Source organism: Canis lupus, chromosome 11 (assembly GCF_048164855.1).
Source record: "Canis lupus baileyi chromosome 11, mCanLup2.hap1, whole genome shotgun sequence".
NCBI lineage: Eukaryota > Metazoa > Chordata > Mammalia > Carnivora > Canidae > Canis > Canis lupus.
The window spans coordinates 15,663,532-15,681,300 of NC_132848.1; positions in this window are offsets into that span (position 1 = coordinate 15,663,532).

A 17,769-nucleotide genomic window follows, 5' to 3' on the forward strand; every position below is an offset into this window, starting at 1 on the left:
CCATTAATCTTGTACTTTAACTAGATCAACTGATTATATTATTAGCTCGTGGGATCCCAGAAAGTATATTTGGAGATTAAATGTGTTGGCAAAAGCCTTAGGAGTTTAAGGGGAAGAGAAGTGGAGACCATGAGGAATCGCTGATTTTGTGAAACTCTCCAACCTACAGCTTGTAGAAAATGCTCCTGCGGAGGTGGTCACCAGGCTGAGAAATGAGCAGATTCTAACGTATGATGATTACCGGGATGCATTGTCCAGATCCCCTTTCAAGAAAGGGCTTGTCATCCCAGCTGGTGGGAGTGCTATCAGCAGACAGCCTGTGGGCAGCATTGTCTCAGCAGCGGAGAAGCAATCACCTTGCTCAGAGCTACCACCCTCGGTGTATCTAATGTCTGATCTAGACAGGAGTATAAAGACTTGGATATTTTGGCCCAACACAGGTCAATTCTGACAAGCCTTTGTAGTTTCACATTACCCTCTGGCACCAACACATTTTGCAATAGGACTTCTTCCTTTACCTGATCCTGCTTTCTTCTCCTCCTTCTCCCAAGTACTACCTGCACATTAAATTCCGTGTCAGAGTCAGCTTCCCAGAGTGTCCAATCGGAGACACAGTGTGGACATCGAAGGCCTGATTGAAAATACAGCTGGAGTTTAGTAAGGAAAAAATGAAAGCATCTTGCTTTGAAAGGTAAAGAAGGCAGAGATTAAAGGCTTTTGCTCATAGAGCCTTTGCTATACTACCTATGGCAGGTCCAGTTCTTTAAAAGTATTTTATCTTACAGAAGTATTGTACTAGAATATGACTGAATGATCACCATTTTCAGTGAATTCATGGGAAAGCCTACCACTTAAAGGAATCTCACTTTTAGGGCATAGAGTGAAGAAGGCCCCAACCTGGTCACAGGGAAAACAGACCAATATGATAGTAGAAGGAAGCCAGGTATTCATAATAGTAGTATTGAAAGACAAGGCTTACAGCATTCCCCACCTAAAGCCTGTTACATGATTTGCATTTACTGTGACTCCTCTGGTTGGAGGAGAAGCTCTTAAGCCATGAAGAACAGAAGCATGTATTTTTCTGTTTCCATAGTCTTTGCTCCTCTAGTGAAGGAATATTATTTCAGGCTGGTCATTCCCACTAAGGTGTAAATTCTTTAAGGGCACTGCCTTAGTTTGCTTTACTCTGGAAGCAGGGCAGGAAATAAGGATTTGTTTTTTTTTTTCGATTTCCATGTCCAATTTATTTGTCATTAACTTAACAATTTCCCCCAATTTTTTAGTGATACATTTTTAAAAGACAGGGTGAGGTGTATGATATATGGGGCTAAAAAAACACTGGAAATAAGCATTTTTAAAAAAGAATACTATCTGCTTTTTCAAACCAGCATATTCAAAGTTAAGTCTGATTATATCGGTTGTTATAAATTACCCTTAGCATATCTTAGATTATATTTATTCTTCTATGATTTGATTAAAAGTTTAGTGATTTTTTTAAATTTATTTTTTATTGGTGTTCCATTTACTAACATACAGAATAACCCCCAGTGCCCGTCACCCATTCACTCCCACCCCCCGCCCTTCTCCCCTTCCACCACCCCTAGTTCGTTTCCCAGAGTTAGCAGTCTTTACGTTCTGTCTCCCTTTCTGATATTTCCCACACGTTTCTTCTCCCTTCCCTTATATTCCCTTTCACTAGGAAATAAGGATTTGAATGGAAGTAGCCCCTTCCTCCCTCCCAGAGGGAGATACGGGGAACACTGATATGAAGTAGGAAAGTAATAGCGCAAAAGTTGGAGGCCAATAAGATGTCCTTTATTAAACTGGTTATAGTGGGCTACTCATGTGTCTCAGCATTATGCTCCCCTCCCCAAGAGTCAAGGGAGCTGGAGTATTTGTTGGTTCACTTCTGCTGGTCATTATTCGAGGCCTGTGGGAGTCAGAGATATGGGGAGTGGAGGAGGCATAGGGAAGTGTTAATTCTCTGGCACTTCAGGCCTACTGTGCTCTGGAAGGGCAGCTTTCCAACAGAACACTTCAGTCCCAGCGAAGGAGATACTAGCAGATAGAAGTTGAGCATACCAAATTAATAAAGTCCAAAATGTATGGGTATGGGGAAGAAGCTGACAAGGGCTACTAGACACGAATTGTATTATACGTGCCTGATACATGGTGTGTGCTCAGTCCTTGTTTGTGAATTCCTTAAAGAGGAGACCAGACTCAGCTCTGTGGTCCTTGTGTGTGTGCCAGGGTCAGAGAATCCCTGGAGGCTATGGGACAGAGGCCTGTCAGTAGGAAGAAGACGAATGTACTGTGGCTCGGGTCATCTCTTGTTTCTCAGAGAGTGAATGGAGAGGTTCACGCACAGTTAGACTCAGTTCTTAAAGATTAATGGAGAACTCAGTTTCCCTGATAAGCCTTAAATTAAAGTTGGAAATTGCCTCATGCAATTCACAAAGGTGCATATACAAGAAGGGAGAAAAAAAATTCTGATTACAGTTTTATTTGCTGACACTCCTTAACAATTTAAGTTCAAGTGCTATTTTGCTAATTAATGGCTGCTCAAGAAATGCCGTGTGTCAGCAATGAGTCACTTACTTTTGTTGCTCTTCAACTGTATATGGATAATGAACAAGGACAAGTCATATAATTAATGCTGAAAATAGCCCTGGTATGGGACAGAGGCCTGTCAATAGGAAGAAGATATTATATTTGCCAGTATCCATACCAGGCTGTTAACAGTCAAACTAGTTAAAGGCTTAGATAAGAGGCAACTTTATTGATGTGTAACCCAATAACCAAGGTACAGCAAGGACAGATAGAGTTAGTTTCAGGGATATTTGGAACCAGGGAGTAGAACACCATCCAGATTCCCACTTTCCATCTTTCACTTGGGCCTCTCTTTGTGCTTCTTCAGGCTTTTAGACTGTCTTTTACATGGGTTTGGTTAGCCACCGCTATCTATTGGTGGCTTTGGGGTCTCTATTAACCCCTTGAAGCCAGAGAGGAGAGGGCTCTTCTGTTCCACTGGAGCTTGAAGCACTTCAGAGAAGGACCAACTGGTCATGAGAATCATATGGCCAAGGAAGTGGACCCCAGTCTTTAGGGCTTTCTTCTCAGAAGAAGAGAGAGGTGCCTTCATGGGTGAACAAGACGATGGGCTGGTAAGTGTAAGTAGCAGTACAAAGGATTGAAATTCTAGGTAGGCAGTCTGGATTAAAGCTGCCATCATAATTCAAAGAGGAAGAAGATGGTTGAGTTGTTGAGGAGCTGGGACTTGAACTGGACTATCTACCTGACTTTGAGGAACAAAATGCAACAATAACCTAAATATACACCAAAATGCTTAGGAGCACAGGGAGTGAGAGACCCCCCCCCCCCAGGGTACATCGGTAGCTGCTCCTCGTATGTAGGTAATTAGGGGAACTTACTCTTTCTGAACCCTTCAGAGTCTCCAAAGGAACCACCTTCAAGTTCCTGTCTTCAGCAGAGAGTTCTACGTTGGTGTAGCTCGTGGCTGAATCCTACAGGTGCCTGTGGCCTCAGCAAAGGAGGAATTTTCAACTTCCAAAGCTACTGTGGCTTTGTGTGACTAAACCGCTGGGTGCCACAGAGAGAGACTCAGTAGGACTGAGAATTATCAATGGTTTTGACCATTTGCTGAGAATTTAAAACGAGTTTATTATAGGGCTTGCTTAGACGCTTTTTTAGGGAAAGGTTTCACCTAACGAATTGATTTAGGTAAACTTATGGAATAACACTTCGGTGATTCACTTTTGATAATAAGGACTGCACACTTGCTTCCTTGGAACCAGATACTCTAATAGCCCGACTTATAATGTGACCTTTTGCTCTGACTGCTTTCCTCTGGCAGTGTCTCAGTTTAAGTATGAAGAATTGCTTATAATTCCAATGACCAAATCATGGCTTTCTGGTAAAATGCCAAGGAGTCTGGTGATGGCGTAGCACTGATACTCAGTCTAGCTAGCTCTGGGATGTGGTCTGCTTCACACTGGTGGGTGGGGAAAAACCAAGCATGACTTATTCAGGGGAACAAAGATCATTAGCAGTAGAACTCATGATTGTCAGGTGATAAAACCGCTCCTTATTCAAATAGATGGATTTGTAAGAGCTAAGTTAGTTAAAGAGCTGACAGGCTGAATTTTTGTTGTTGCTCTAAATGCTGAAACAATCGGATGAGCAATTCTTACCCTTCCTCCAGGATAGAGGAGAGAGGAAGGAAGGTGTAGATGGTTTTCAGATTTTACAAATGTTGACAGAAGAATCATAACATGAGCAGTCTAATGAACCCAGAGCACTGACACATGCATCCTTTTAGGCTAACACCATCCTATTTGCAAAATGGACAGACGCTGTTTATTTTTGTAAGTAGTCGACTAAGCTAATGTGCCAGTTTCTTCTTTGATGTTTCAGCTTTAAGAAAGTTGCATTAATGGAGGGCAATTATGGTAATTTGAATTAGGAATGGAATTATGGTAATTGAAAACTTCTACGGTGACAGGTATTTGTGAGACCCCAGTGTTCTGGAGCAGTTCAGAACCGCTATTAAGCCTATGGTAATTAGCATTTTCCCCCTGAAATGGCTGAAAGAATAAGGGAACATAAAACAAAATTTGACAGTGTGAGAAGGGAACTGGCAACAACATCAAAACCTACAGTCAACACAAAGAAACACAAACACACTGATAGTCTTGGGCTTTTTAAAAATAGAGAATCAGAAGAAAACCACAGCTTTGTTTGGGCCACTGGGGAGGCTAAGCATTCATGTTGGGGGTCTGTAGTCTAGAGCCATTTGCAACAGAAGGATGGAGCACCGAAAGCCATTCTTGTTTTCTGGCTTCATTTTCAAATCAAATTGTTGCAGGGGATGCCTTGGGCCCCCACAGTGCAGAGCAGTAGAAAGTCGCAACTAATTAGATGTATCACTCCACGGTATTCATGCCGTCACTCAACAAACGTGTACTGATTGCCTACTATGTCCCAGGTGCGGAAGATACAGAGAAGATAAGTTTCCTGCCCTTGATTTTCAAGTCAATGTAAAGTTGAGATCTATTTGGCTCCACCTTTAAAGGTAGGAAAGTATTTTGTTGGTGCCAGAGCTCTACTCCCGGCTTCATTCATCCTGGAAGGGTTAAAAAATATTATTTTAGCTTGTAAGTCCTTAGACTTTGTTTCTATCTTGTGGTTTTTCTCGAGGTCTCCAAGGTTAGTAAAATAACAGAGGGCCTCTAAATTAGTATATGCTCGGCTGCAAATAACCGAATACCCGACTGAAAGTACATATGTCTGGTTTACTAACCCCACATAATAAGTAGGAAATTCCAGCGTTAGTGGAGCAGGTCAATGGGCTCACCGACATCTGGGCTTCTACTCTTTCTGCTCCAGCATTTTCTGTGTGTTGGCAATGTCTCCCTAATGGTGTCAAAATGGCTACCAAAGCCATAAAAGCTCGTGTCTTTACACAATAATGTTCCAAGCAGGAGGAAAGGGGGCAGGAATGAAAACACATTCCCTATAAATGGAAGAAATCATTCCTAGGGGAGAATTTCTACCTCTCAGAAACCACTGGAAGACTCCTCCTTATGTCTCACTGGCCCAAACTGGGTCACATGTCTACTCTTAGAACTTGAATTGGCAAGAGGGAACTGTGCCGGCATGACAATTCCTCGTGGCCTGGGCTGGGTGTGTCCCCATTTCCTTAAAATCAGGTTTCAGTTGGCGAGGAAGACCGAGAATGGCTCTGGTTGCACAGGCATCTGTGTGGAGTCAGAGATGATGGAAACGCCCACAGATACTTTCCCTGTACTTGTACATTTCTAATTTTTCCTTCTGGGTTAAATCATCTTTCAAAAATCTTTTTATAAGAATGCAAATGCTTCCGCGAATGGCACCACATCGAGTCTCTAATACCTCAGCCTGTTGGATAAACTTTAGTAGGAGAGAGGGGGACATCATACGGTTACGGGGAGTCTACAAATTGAAGAGGGGAAATCAATTGAAAAATGGGGAAATCATGTGGAAATTTGAGATCGAGAGTGTTGATGATACACATTCCCTGTGTTGGAATTTTACCAAGCTTTTTGTAAAACTTGATTACCTTGTCCAAAAGTGGCCTTATTTATTGATTATCTATTATCTGTAGAACACCTAGATCCTGTGGGCATTCAATCCCCTTAACATTCAGGTGACGTAAGACTCTTTACAAGCAAGAAAGGAAAGGGACTGAGCAGTTAAATAACATGCAGGGATTCAAACCCACCCAGGCCTGATGGCAAGTCTGCTTTTTCCCATTGCACCAAATTTCCTCCTAAAGCCCAACATAGAATTAAAGTCATTCGGATCCGAGGATGTGATTTAGTAGGTTTTTCTATCTGTTGTGAATTCCCTTGTAACTCAGTGCTAATTTCTGTATAACATATCTCTCTAGTCCAGCAAGATTACAAACTCATTGGGAGAAAAAAGTTTTTAAGACACAGGTGATTCCCCAAATGAATGAGAACATATAATGTTTGTCCTTCTCCGACTGGCTTACTTCACTCAGCATAATACCCTCCAGTTCCATCCACGTTGAAGCAAATGGTGGGTATTTGTCATTTCTAATAGCTGAGGGAATATAAGGGAAGGGGGAAGAAATGTGTGGGAAATATCAGAAAGGGAGACAGAACGTAAAGACTGCTAACTCTGGGAAACGAACTAGGGGTGTTGGAAGGGGAGGAGGGCGGGGGGTGGGAGTGAATGGGTGACGGGCACTGGGGGTTATTCTGTATGTTAGTAAATTGAACACCAATAAAAAAAATACATGTTAAAAAAAAAAAAGACACAGGTGATTGACATTCTGACTCTAGGTGATGCCACCATCAATGTCCTTTAGGGATTTATTTCATATGAACTGTGGGTAGGGTATTTTCCATTGAGCAGTTGTTTCAATATGGAGAGGGAGGAAATATCGATTGATGACGCCAGCAGACACTGCTGTTTTGCAAGCATGTCTAATGGCTAGTGTTATTGCTTTAATGGGAGGAAATGATGGGGAATTGGGTGAAATCCCAATTTGCTCAAATGAGAACTGTGTCCTGTTAGGTTGGCAAGTACAACGAGGTCTCTTTGCCTGTCACTCCTGAGCAATCTCTGAGAGATGCATCGTATGGGCTTCAGGTCAACGGAGGGTAATTGCCCAAGTCAACTTTGGTTGTCGTCACCAGCTATTCCACGTCCTCTGCATGGAACCCAAAGCACGGTTCAGTTCTTAGGGTCCCTCTTCAAGGGAACTCTTTTTTTTTTTTTTTTTTTTGCTGCTGAACATTGACTCATGGTATCAATGTGATGGAAACAATGAAGTAGCCCACCGTGGAGAGTGGGGAGACTGCTTCTGTGGATGAACCGATTTTAGCATCGTGATGACTTGTGCCAGATGCACGAGGTCACGGTGTCTGACAGCCTCTGGCAAGAACAGGGCTGCCCGCAAAAGGAGAAACCATCCACCTGCTGCCTGTGTCTGCTCAGTTTCTCATACTATTTAACACACAGGCAAAGAGGTAAACCTTCTCTCAAAAATTCAGAAAGACTATTTTCTCGAGTCCTTCTAAGTTAAAAGTGGGATGAAGCATTCATTGTACTTGCAAGAAAATCTCATTTGGGCATGCAAAGGAACAATTTGACAATTATCTCCATAGTTCTCAGGTCTGAGGAAGAGAAATGACAACCTTTTATTATAAAACACGTTTAATTGAAGTAATTAGGAGCAAGAACGCTAGTACAGCCTGGAAGACTGTCAGAAGGGAAATGGATTTCTGGTCAAGTTGGCTGAGCTTGGAGGCTCCTGATGAACTTTTGTGATAATAATTAACATAATACTTTTGAGGCATTCTCGGCCTTATCAGAAATTATTATTTTTTTGCCTCATTCTTTCAGATGAAATAATAATGTTTAGCACTTAGCTGGCATCTTTCATTCCTATGGGTCCCCTGGTTCTTAAACAATTTTTCTATCTCCACATGTGTGAATATGTGTCTACAGAGTCATTGCAGCAATCGCCAAGAATTTCAGCAATCCCACTGGGTAGCACGGTGCAGCTGTTTAGAATTATTCAGCAGAGCTACATTGTGTTTGAGGGGTATCAAGTGACAAAAAAAAGGAAAAAAAGAAAAGAAAAAAAAAACCCAAAGTTAAAACCCAATGTTAATACTCTAGGAAGGAACTGGAAGGCAGAAATATGGGTATACTTCAAAGGATCTGCTCAGCATATACCTATTCCTGCTTCTAATATATGAGCCATGGCCTATCTGGGTACCAAGAGGGGATTGTGAAGTTGGTTTTAAAGTACCTTTGAAATATGGTGTTGTCAACAGCAGGGTTTCCTGATGCTGTACTGGGGCATCTGTTCAGCACTGATGCAAAGCAATGTACGCCACTTCATTGAATTAGCAACACACTTCCTGTAGCATGCTGTGTTTTCCTTAGAGGTCTTGCTCAAGGACTGGCCATGCCTGCTATTTAGGTTTCAGGAGCTGATAACTCACTGTGATTAGCCATTCAGATTTCATCTGAAAAGAGCTAAAATCATTTAGTTGCTTTAAAAAAGACACATATACATTCACAGCATTGGTGTAATTAGAGTTTGAAAAGTGTTGACTGATTTTTCCCCCTAGCAAAATAGAGCAGTGCCTGGTACAAAGTAGGCACCACCTATTAAATGAATGAATGAAAGCTTTAAATTCCTGATGATAACAGCCCTCACATTTGTGTGGTGATAAGCATTTTTTGATGTCCTTTCACAGACATCAACTTTTTGATCTCACTAATATTATACTGGACCTAATTTCGTATTGTTAATGTCAGAAGAACTTAATGTAAGAAATTAATCATAATGAGATCACTTCATTTTTCTTTGGCAAGCCACTAGTCATACTCCTAGATGGATTAAACTTCTAAGGTCTGCCCTGCTCATACCCCCAGTCTATGGGGAATTGCCTAATTTAGAGACCTTGTGGGCTGTCAAGCCATGTTTTAAGCCATTTGATCCCATTCCACTTTGTTGCCTTTCACATAATCATTCTGGCCTTACATGGACTTCAGGAGCAGGTGTATCACCTAAGGGCAGCCATTGCACAGGCTGGCCAGTGATGTTTGACTTGTGTCTCTGTTTCCAAAGAGGAGTGGTTTTGGTGGATTTTCTCTTAAGAATTTGAAATTAAAAACATGGGGAAAATTTCCACCTACCAGGGAAGCTGAAAATGAAGAGAGGCCATGAGTTAAGCATTGACGATGGCAAGCCAAAGCCATGTGCTGACTTTGACAGAGTCAAGTGAGACATCTGCTTGGTGGGGAAGAGAAGGGAACAAATGTACAGAGAATCTGAGACATCATGCACTGCCTATGAGATCATAAGGTCCCTGAGAAAGAGATGGAGAAGTATTGTGGCAACCTCTTCTCCCATCTGTGTGCATTTTTATTACATGCCTTTTTATTTCATGATGAGACTTGAGTAGGTTCTTGTTCTTACAATAAGAAGAGTCAAAAGAAATGTTGGTATGATACATATCTGCTGATGAAAATAGAGGGACCCATAGGAAAGATGAAGATGAGCTTGAGCTTCTCCTCCTGGGTGGGATGTTACAGTAATTGATCCTATGGCTCAATGATCTATGGCTCTATGGATCCATATGGGTCCTCTTTTGTTATCCATCCTAGTGCTTGTGTGCTGCTCAGCATATGGTTTATAGAGGGTTCCCTGCCCTCTGACTTACATATTAAGTCAGAGAGTTTTTTCTTAAGGCCTTACCTTAGAATTCTTTGCCCAGGATCTTCATTGGCTCTTCCCATCTCTGTGTGGTTGATTTACCAGACCAAGAATGGCTGCAGGTCTTGCATTTGGGGAAATTAAGGGCCACGAGTGATACCGTCCAACTTCTGAGAAGCTTAGTTTTATGCCAAGGGCTCCTAGAACTATCATTTTTTAAGATAAAAAAAAAAAAAGAAGAGTATGGTGGGGTGCTAACTCACCCAGTTGATCTCATTTTTCCTCTCCCAAGTGTGTCCTTTTCCTCTCCATAGCATTATAATTACAGGGGAAAGAATCAGAGCCACAAATTATTTAATTTCACTGTGGCATGTCTGCAAAATGTGAGGAATAGTTTTTGTTCCTCTTACAGAGGTGTTATGAGATTCAAATATTAGAATACATTCACTAAAATCTACTGAGCTCCCAAATAGGGACATATCAGATTATGCTACATAACAGAAATATTCCCCTTCTCCTGTCCCTCTGTGCTATTATATTGGTGTTCTTGAAGCCTCCATCATTATTCATCCCTTGGGCATGTGCTCTTCCTGGGTGGGCTCATCATCTATGCCCATGGAAGATGATACCATCTATGCCCATTAATTCTAAAATTTTTACCTCCAATGTATTTTTCTTTAGTTCTAGATTCCAGCATCAAATTCTTTGTCACACATTCCTCTCTAAATATTTCATGGACACCCGTAGAACATGCCAAAATATGTGTAGTTGCTTAAAGGTGAGAGGGAAGATGGCTTGTAGACTGAATCTGAGGATACATAAGGGTGCGGGATGGGGAGAGGGTACCGAATGTCGGAACAAAGGAGGAAAAACAGGTGAGGAATTGTTTCTTTAGTGGCTTGTTCCCAGTCAACGTACCCTGGAACTCTGTTTCCCGTACGGTCCTGGCAGTGAGGGTTAACCACAAGAGAAATCTGACTGAGATTTTGGGAAATGGAAGTGCAGCTCTAGCCCGATGTCAGGGTAGGTAGGGCCAGATACCTGGTTGGTGTGGGCAGTAGTGAGGTCAGCTCAGTGCTTCCCCCACCCCCTACCTCCACTCTCCTTCAGAGTCTCTGAATCCTATCCTTGGCTCTGCAGGGAAGGCTACCTGGTATCCCGCACGTCACTCATACTATCCAGGGTGGAAGTAATGGGAGAAATGGGGATTCCATGTGGTTGTTGTTGGCTTCCGTTGTGTCGTCATAGCTTCCAGCTTATTTCTGTTTTCCCCTACTTCACACTTCTACTTTCTTCTGTCCTTCTGGCCTTCCTCACTTCAGACCCCACACTGAAGCACGTTACAGCTCACATGACTGCAAAGGTTTTGATCTCTACACTCAACCCCTTATTCTATATCATTTATAGTGGTTCTGCTCCTTTGATTGAACCCTGATACAGCTTCTTATTAAATCAGCACTCACCTATTGACTTAATTGATTCATTGATTAGTTATGATATTCACCTTTGCTATACACAGGAATTTTAGACAAGAGATAAATAGACTGGCTAGTTTTAAAAGATCTGCAGCAGCTACCTCCTGGCTGAAAAAAGTTCCATATTTTAAGAAATGTTTTCCTGCAGCAGAACATCATGTCCAAGACAGTGACTTTTGTAAGAAAGATTTCCAGGGAGTTCTTTTTCTGTAGCAATAATGTTTATATTTTGATTGCTTTATTAGGAAGATGATTTTTTTCACTTTTAGCCAAACTCTAAATACTTAGAGCATCATATGGTGACATTTGAAAGGAAGTTATAATCTCTGGATATTTGAAAGCTCTAATGTACAAAATACTCTAGAGATCATGGTGTTCACTATCTAATCCAAAAATAGGTCTTTTTTATGTAAGTAGGAATTTCTGACCTTAAGCATATGTTTTTCCTTTTGTTAACAAGAAACTTCAAATTTAAATATTTTTAAAAATATAGTGAAACATATGATTTAAAAAAAACTTTTAAGATATAACTGCCAAGTATTTCTTACCTTAAAGAATACAGAAAAAAAGTGAAAGCTAACAAAAAGATAATACTGTCCTGAATTATACACTTAAAAAAATTCAATTCTAATTCATGGTTGCAACTGTTATGCTGGTAGACCATCCAAAATTATGTATCTGAGGCTTAAAACATTTTTAAAAAAGATTTTATTTATTTATTCACGAGAGACACACAGAGAGAGAGGCAGAGACACAGGCAGTGGGAGAAGCAGGCTCCATGCAGGGAGCCTGATGTGGGACTCGATCCCAGGACCCTGGGATCATGCCCTGGGCCAGCGGAAGAAGCTCAATAAGTGAGCCACACAGGCATCCCTAAAATATTTTTAAAATTAAGTTTAATTTGTGGTACACAAATGCCATATGGTCTTATTTACTTCAAAACCTGAGATTCAGCAAACCTATTGGAAACAAGTTCTAATAGGTCTTCACACAGCAGAATGAACTAGATTTGCTATGCTGGCCAATATAACACCACTGTAGGTTGTTTCCCCATTCCCCCAGCTATTGCCATGTACTAGACATAAAATATGTCTAAATTTAAGGTGTAAAATGTGATGATTTGATACACATACATATATTTGCAAAATTATTATCATAATAAGGTTAGATAACACATCCACCACCTCATACCTTCTTTTTGGTGGTAAGAACATGTAAGATCTATATGCTTAACAACACTTGTACATTCTTGAGTAGGGACCTGAAAGCAATATTTCAGGATGATTAATACCATGGAGACATAGGTTAAAAAGATGGATCAGAAATGATGCTAAAAGAAAAAAGAAATAATGCTTAAGTACAAGAGTCATTAAATGGATTGTAAGTTATGAATTTTTTTCTATTGCAAAAATAATCCATGCTCATTAGAGGAAATTTGAAAAACTCATATAAGTGAAAAGAAGGAAATAAAACACCCTAAGTGATCTTTGAATCCCAAACCATCTTGGCATTTTGGCATGTTTTCTTCCAAATTTTTCCTATTTATGTTATAGAGTGTATATGATCTTTATACTGATGATTTTTAAAATTTAGCATTGTTGAATACCCTTGAAATTTATCAGAGATTCCTATTGAAACCTTTGATAATGTAGAAATTCATTAATACCATTTGAGTGTGCATTTTTACCTTTCTTTTTTAGAAGTTTATTAAGGTACAATTTTGTACGGTAAATTTCTCACACATAAAGTAGACACTTTTTTTTTAAAGTAGACATTTTGATGAGCTTTGAGAGATACGCACACACAAAACTACCACCATGATTAGGGTATTAAACATTTCTATCACCCTGAAAGATTTTATTGTGCCCTGTTACAATCATCCCTCCCCAGGCAACCACTGATTTATTGTCTACCATTGTGTGCATTTTCTAGAAATATGCTCTTTTGTGTCTGGCTTCTTTGATTCAGCCTAATGCATTTGACTCCTCCATGTCGTTATATGTATCAGTAGTTTGTTCCTCTTCATCATGGAGTGGTATGCTGTTGGATAGCATGTAATTTTTTCCATAAAATGTGTGGAGAACAATGAAACCACACAGATTCAGATGACAGGCACTTCCTTATACATTTGTCTCATTGGGCTGGTGAATTAAATTCATGCCTCAACACACTTACACTTTTTCATAATTCATAGAATTTGACATTACTACAAATAATCAAAATCTCTAACATTAAATTCATTTGTTCAGTTATTCATTTGAGCTGTGTAAACTTGCTAGGTACTTTTAAGTACCTGAGGTACATCCGCATACCAAAGTATTCCTCGTTGAGATCATATTGTAATAGGAGAAGATAGGAGATTCTATTTCTAATAAACAGTAAATAAAAACATGTGAATAATCCCATTTGTTAGAAGTTGATAAGTTTTCCATAAAAAAAAAATGGAGGCAGATAAGGAGATTGGGAGTTCTAGGCGTGTGTTTGGAGGATAGAAGTAAGTTCTAAGATTAAATAGAGTGATCAAAGTAAGCCTCAGTGAGGTCTGAGTTTTAAAATCTGACAATGTCAAAGATCTATTTATCATAGCATTTTCTGTAATTCTTTGTAAATATATGGCTGTTAATATTTAATTGAGTGGTTGTTTCATAATTTGCTTAATCAGAACCGTAGTTGAACATTTAGATTAGTTCTAATTTTTATTGCTATATATAGTGTCACTATGAACATTGTTGTGAATAAAACTTAACAATTGTGTATTGTTTATGCAGGGTAGATTTTGAAGAAGTAAATTATTATAACAAAAAACAATCTTTTTTCTTTTACTTTTTAAGATTTTTTTAATGTTGAACCATTATTGTATTTCTAAGATTAAATCCTCATTAAGTATATTATTATTTCCTAAAAACTTTGTTAGACTCAATTCATTATATATGTGTATATATATATAATGATATATATAATTAATATAACATATATATAAGATATAAATTGTTTATATATATTATTCATTATATTTTAAGATTTTAAAATCTACTTAAAAAATAAAATTAGGGATGCCTGGGTGGCTCAGTGATTGAGCGTCTGCCTTTGGCTCAGGATGTGATCCCGGGGTCCTGGGATTGAGTCCCGCATCAGGCTCCCCACAAGGAGCCTGCTTCTCCCTCTGCCTGTGTCTCTGCCTCTCTCTGTGTGCCTCTCATGAATAAATAAATAAAATCTTAAAAAAAATTAAATTAACCTAGAATTTAGTTTCTAGTGGCATTTTTTTTGTTTTCAGCATTGGTATTAAAGTTACTCTGTCATCATAAAATAAATGGGTAGCTTCCCCTCTGGTTTCCTGTTCTTGACAATAGTTTTAGGTAGAGTTTTGTTCCTTTGAAAATATGATAGAACTTACCTATAAATCATCTTTTCTGGCCTTATGGTGGGAGAGATTCCTTTCGTATTGTTTATATCTATTTTTACTTTTCCTTGACTTTACTTTATTACAGTTGTTTCTGTTATTTTCCCAGTTACTTTAACTGATTGCTTAACTTGTTAAAAAAAAATTGGACCTCAGGTACCCATCATAGAGTCTTTTTTATAATAAATTTATTTTTTATTGGTGTTCAATTTGTCAACATACAGAATAACACCCAGTGCTCATCCCATCAAGTGCCCACCTCAGTGCCCGCCACCCAGTCATCCCCACCTCCCGCCCTCCTCCCCTTCCACCACCCCTAGTTTGTTTCCCAGAGTTAGGAGTCTTTCATGTTCTGTCTCCCTTTCTGATATTTCCCACTCATTTTTTCTCCTTTCCCCTTTATTCCCTTTCACTATTTTTTATATTCCCCAAATGAATGAGACCATATAATGTCTGTCCTTCTCCGATTGACCCATCATAGAGTTAATCATATTCCTGGAATTAGAGTAAGTGATCAATGCCAGGCAAGAACTTTACTCATTTAATTGTATTAAAGTATTTAATGTGTGTCTTTCCATCATTGTCCATACATTTATACATTTTCATCCTTAAAAAGTACATAATATTTTTTATGCCTTAAAATCTTACATTCTGGCCAAGGTGGAGTGATGGGAGTAATACCCTTAAATAAACAAAACAAAAAAACTCAGACAAAATATTGCAACTAATAGTTTTTGCCACACGGGATGTCAGACAATAAGAAAGTGATCCCTATGAGCTAGAAACAAGGATCATGATCCCTATGACTTCCCTTGAGAAGCTGTGATGTGGGGGTGGGAAGCCCAGGTGGATCCTGGAAGACTCCCTGAATTGAACAGATAGGACTGATCATCTGGGGAGACCAAGGTGGTTTGACTTTGAAAGAGTCCTGGGAAGGAGCAAGCTGCATGAAACAGAACCCTGGAGATCTACCGAGGGCCCCCCCTTGAGCTTTCAGAAGAGTCCTGATCAGTGCATGTGTGTGGGACCAGGGAAAGAACCATTAGGAAGAATTAGGGTGAACTGAGCTGTATCTTCACAGAGGGCCAGGAACAGTGCCTGTTTCCACCATCCAGTCTGGAAAACTTCATAATTTATGGCACGTTGGGAAGAGTATTCAGGTCTTGCCTCCGTAGTGGAGGATAATTAGCCTTGGAATAATCACTGCTTCAGCCCTGCCTAACACATTTTTAAAGCAAGACCTGAAATTATCAAAGTGTTCATAAATAACTGTGTTTCAGAGCACAGGTCAACAATTATAGGAATACAAACATATCTAGTACACAACAAATAGGATTGGAAACCTGGCATCAAATCAAAATTACCAGGCATGCAATGAAGCAGGACAATGTTATCCATAATTGGTCAGTTGAAACCGAAGAACTGACACAGGTGTTCAAATTTCCAGATAAGGGAATCAAGGCAGGAACTAAAACTATAGCATATGTTAAAAAAAAATTTTAGGTAGAAACATAGATGACATCAATAAAAAAAGACTAAACCAAAATTTTAGGGATTAACACTAAAATGTGTGATATGAAAAATTCACTTCATGGGATTAACAGCAGATGAGATATTGCAGAGGAAAAGATGAATACATTTGAAGGCATTGCTATAAAAACTTTCCAAAAGGAAACACTCTGAGGAAAAAAGGTAAAAAAGAAAATAGAATCAGTTCAGCTGTGAGACAACTTCAAGAAGCCTAATATCCATGTAGTTGGAGTCTCTGAAGTAGGAGGGAGAAATAAAAGAAATATTTGAAGAAATAAAGGCTGAAAACTTCCAAATTTGATGCAGCCTATAAACCCACAGATCTCAGAAGCTCAGAGAACCCCAACAACCAGAGGAGGAAGCATATCACGATCGAATTGCTTAAAACCTTTGTTAAGTAGAAAATATTAAGAGCAATCAGAGAAAATGTCACATATATACAAAAGAACAAAGATAAAGATGACAGCAGATTTCTTGTTGGAAACTGTGAATAACAACTTTAAAGTATTGAAAGAGAAAAAAGCAGTCTACTTAGAACTCTATACCCAGCAAATATTATTCTTTGAAATAAATAATCTTTACTTTTTCTTTGTTTTTAAGACATAAAAAAGCTGAAAAAAATTATCATCAGCTGACCTGAACTAAGTGGAACGTTAAAGCAAGTTCTTCAGGCAGAAGGAAAATGATTCCAGATGGAAAGACAGATATACACAAAGAAAGAAAGAGTGCTAAAAATGGTAACTGGGTAAATTTTTCCTTTTATTTTTTTAATTAAACGAGTCTTTCTTTTTATTTAAATGTCTTTAAACCATATTTACTTATCCATTCCTACAGTGATGGGGAGCTAGGTCACCTTCAACACTTTCCTAACACCCAGGCGATGCTGTAAGCCTCTTCATATTTTCTTGTGTGTCTATGCAGATTTCCCTAGGATATGTAGTTCTTGGAAAACTAAAATCAGAAGAAAATTTCTAGATGACAAAAACCCGTTTACCAAGAACTTACCTATTTAACAGAGACATTTTGGATATACATTCCTTTTAGTGTCTGGAAAAAGACAAGGGCGACCACTTTGACTGCTACTATCAACATTTCACTATGCGGGTCCTGGGTATTGTAATAAGTAAGGAAAACTAAGGAACGCTTTCATTTGAATAGGGTGAAAAAATAATCCCTTCATATACAACCCAACAGAGGTCAGTAAGGTTGCCGGGTTTACAAAATTTACAAGTATCTCCCTATACCAATAAAGACCAATTAAAAATGTAATAACGTTTTCAACAGAAAAAAACAACAAACTTGTAGTACTTTGTAGTACTTAGCAGATCACTTAGTAGGGTGTACACAAAACCCAGTAGAGAAATGCACAAATATTTCTATTAAAGGACATAATAATAAATAGAAAGATATATTTGTAGTGGAGCAGGTCATCATTTTAAAGATTTAGGTCTTGCTTCTGATTATGAATTCAATGCTAAGATAATATTGAAAATGAGATGCAGATATGCACGACTGCCTTGCTACTTTAGACGTAATACAAAGCCATGGTTAAAACAATAGTACAGTACTGGCATGGAACCCAATAAGTAGACCAATAGTAA